Raw genomic sequence first — 4,183 nt, 5'->3', positions numbered from 1 at the left:
TATACTGTATAGTAATATATTTTTCTAAAACACCTCCCTAGTGTCCGTCACATACCTATAGACAAAACCACATAAATATATTTTATATTATTTTGTATTGGATTGGATACAGGACTCAATAATTACTCAATAATTACTTTTAATTCACGGAATTACCGCATAACTCACCGAAATATGTCCAAAATTTTATAAATTTAATAACAAAATTTTTTTATAAAACATAAAAAAAAAAAAAATCTTTAAAAAAAAAAATAGTGTATAATGTAATGTACAGTAGCTTATATAATATATATATATAATACAATAATATATATAATATATAAGGATTTCTTTGTATTGGACTCAATATAGCTTTTTTGTATTGAGTTCAATGCAAAGGATACTCAATACAAAATTTTGAATTTCCCACCCCGCCTCCCGCCCGCACCGACGCATGCAGCGACGTCACTGGGAAACCCCAGTGATCGTCACTGCACTCGCCGGATGAAGACAGAAGACGTGTCCGGAGGTGTTGCGGGGAGAAGGTATTTTTTTTTTTGATCAATGCTGGATCATCGCAGCGGGGACCAGGTAAGTGATTGGGACTTATACGGTGAGAAAAGTTCGGGTTTATCGATTTTTGCAAAATCGATAGACCTGAACCAAGGTCGGGTTTACCGGCCAGGTGGTTAAAGGTAACCTCTCCTTACTCCAGTGTTTCTCAAGAAGTTGCTAAAGGTTACTTGAGCAATGCAGTTTAACTTTTAAACAGTTGAACTTTTGGTTAAGTGTAAGGGTGACATTCTTCCCACTGACTACCATGCCAATGTACTGTGAGATGTGGATAAAGTAATTATAGAAGAGGTTTCTTAAACAATATTTCAAGGGTCCCTCCAAGTTAAAAAGGTCACATGTTTAGTAGGAATCGTTTAGATTTGTGGCAGTATTTAATTTCACTCAATAGTAATCTGTGTTACACCAACCATAAACCAAAGGTCTCGGTTCTAAAGTTGTTACAATGAAGAGCAGTTAGCTGCAATCTTGTTTCCTTTACTCACCACCAGCTTTGTTCCTCTATTTGTTGTACCCAGGCTTTTAAACCAAGGGGAATGAGGAAGTGGAGGTTTACAGACGTACATTGGCCAGACAACGTAACTCTTAAAGAGAACTCCTGACTTTGCATCTATCCCAAAGCCAGTAATCAGTTTTCATTCAATCTGACGTTTACGCAATCCGTTGATTTTTATAAAATCCAGTAGAATTTTAAGCAAAGAGCATTTTCTTACTTGGTGGCTCTGTGCCCATTTTGTGCCCTGCAGTTTTCTTTCTTTGAAAGGCAGCAATGAGCAATGAACATGATTCTGAACCTACAGCCACAACAATTGCATTTCCAGAACTCCAAGTTTCCCCTTTATGGTTTGATAAACACCTTTCTAGACCATTGTAAGGGTTTTGTTGTGATTTGTACAAATAAATACTTGTTGATCCTACTAAAACACAGTATTGTCCTCTGTTCTCTACAGCCGGATTTTAAGCAGTTTCTAATCTTTAAATCAAATTTTAACCTCTCCCTGATATAGATATGAGGAGGGGGGCCTTATGTAGTGTTATCATACTTCCTTTCCTAAACTTACATTGCTGATCCTTTACGTATACAGGACAGTGAGTGAGTGTGTTTACTAGCAAGGTGAAAATCAAAGGGAAAAATCCTAAAATTGCAAAACTAATGCAAGCACCACATCTAAGGTATTAAGCTACGTACACACTTCCAATTATTATCGTTGGAAAACGAACGACGAACGTTCCTGCACGATATATATGAACGATCGTATAGCACCGATCCTGCACATAGAGATAACGACACGATCGTTAGAATAGATAGAATAGAATAGAATAACGACACACAATAGATACGATCGTTGGAACGATAGAGGAACTATGTGCACGACAGGAAAGTGAACGGACGTTCGTTCATCACGCATGCTCTGAACATGGACGATCAACGAACGACCGTACACACGAACGATGGTCAACGATCGTCGTCCAATCCGATCCGCCGGTCCGGTCGTTCGTTTCCAACGAGTTTCCTCGTTCGTCGGCGTCGTTGGTTACTTTTTTACGAACGATTTTTTGCCCAATCGATCGTTCGTCGTTCGATTGGAACGATAAAAATTGGAAGTGTGTACGCACCTTTAGATGCACTTTAAAGCAATGGACGGCTCTTGTGCACCATGGCCACTGTATGCTTTCATCAGGAAATTAAAAAAAACAAAAAACAGGTATTTGGTGTTCCCTGTTTGCTCCCCAAGGCTATCAGGAAATATCTGTGATAAGGGCAGTGTATTGTGTTTATTACTTTTACCTCCATTCAGTCCATTTCAAGATAAATCTGGCAGTCATGGTAACTCAATGCTCCTGGTCTATAGACATTCTGCTTATACTCTCTGTTTTTATTTGAGCAGTTAGTTGCTCATTTGGCAATGTTGGACTTCTATTGCAATTTTTTTTCCATTCCATTATTTTTATTCCATTCACAAAATAGCTGGGACTGGGGCCAAAACCCTGAACTGACAGTACCAAAATACTCCTTTAATGTTTTATCTTTCATTTCTTAAAGAAAAATTATTTCCATAAAATACTTTGCTAAGATTAATTGAGGATTAGTTGCCTTGAGATCAAAGTGGACAATCAATGGGATTTTTATAGCAGAAAAAACATCATGATTAAAAATATTACAAAATTTATTGATATAATATTTATTGATAGAAAATGTTTTTAATCACAAGGGTTTTTTCTGCAAGTAAATGATACTTTAAAAACCTCCATTGATTGTTTACTTTGATCCATTGATTCTTTTCATTTTTCCGTGTGTGTGAAGGTCTGTTTTTTTTTCAATCACATGATCAGTCCCATTACTAAAATAAATTGCTAGGAAAAGCAACGAGAGAGTCACATGGGCAGGAGATGACATTCCTGGGGGGATTCAATTCACAGACAACATTCACTATTTCTCCAATTGCCATGGTTGAATTTTTCACAATTTTAGAAAACTATAGCTGGCTACAGACTGAAGTTAATTTGTAATAACATACAATCATAATATGGTGTGTTTTGCAATCATAGTTACTATATTAAATGATTTTAAATGCGTTTATTAATAAAAGATTTAATCAAAACATGACAAAGTCATGATTGGACTATAACTACCCAATTGTACTTTTGTGACCTGGTCTACAAAAAAACAACGACTAACGATAAATATAATAATCATGACCTAAATTTTTAGTTATTTTATCTTAAATTATTTCCCGAATGCTCTGGATGAATCATTTTGCCGATGGCCAATACTTGGGTGCCGTTCTGTTTGTACCTTTAGCAATTGCACAGTCTGCTCAGACTATAATTATTCCCTCAGTGCTCACTTATCGCTGTTAATCTCAACTTTTAAAAAGCACAGATGAGATGAAAACAGGACAAAATTTTCCAACCTATTGGATCTCTTGTGACAGGATGCCTATTTCCCAGGGTCAACTGATATGTTTTCTTTTTATCTACAAAAATTATGAGATTGCTCCTGACTAAGATTTGTAATGCATGATAAATGCACTCACTTCTTTTTTCCTGTGTCCTAACACAGACCAAGCATCAGATCATTTTTTTATTTTATATACACTTTCACTTTTTAAAGTGTTTATTACACCTTGACAATGGCTTCATCTGGTTTACTTCCTTAAAGGGTGGCTCCATTTTTTCTCAGGCACTCTCCAATTCATGGTTGTGTTTTATCAGACACAGACTATTGTAGACTTGTATATTGTGATACAAAGTTATACCGTATGTTGCATTGTGATCTCTGGGGGAGATGAGACTTAGGAATTCTTTCTCCTACCTGTATCAGATTGAAACATTTTATCTCAGTCTAGACGAGGCATGGGCAAACTACGGCCCCCTGGCCGGATACGGCCCAATAAGGTTGTTTTTTCAGGCCTTTGGGTGGTCCACGGCCACCCCGAATAGGGTCAGGGGAAGGATGCACCGGCGCACCGGCCAGAGCAGCAGATCACGTCCCCCGTTTGTATCCTGGCTCGTGGAGGTGGGCTCGTGGAGGTGGGCGGGCCATGTCTCTGCACACAACCACCCGCTTCTTGGTCATTGACTGAGTAAACATGCAGATCAGGAAGTGTGACCCCGATATATTTTTACT

This window comes from Pyxicephalus adspersus, chromosome 10 (assembly GCF_032062135.1).
Source record: "Pyxicephalus adspersus chromosome 10, UCB_Pads_2.0, whole genome shotgun sequence".
Classification (NCBI taxonomy): domain Eukaryota; kingdom Metazoa; phylum Chordata; class Amphibia; order Anura; family Pyxicephalidae; genus Pyxicephalus; species Pyxicephalus adspersus.
This window is presented reverse-complemented; position numbering follows the sequence as displayed.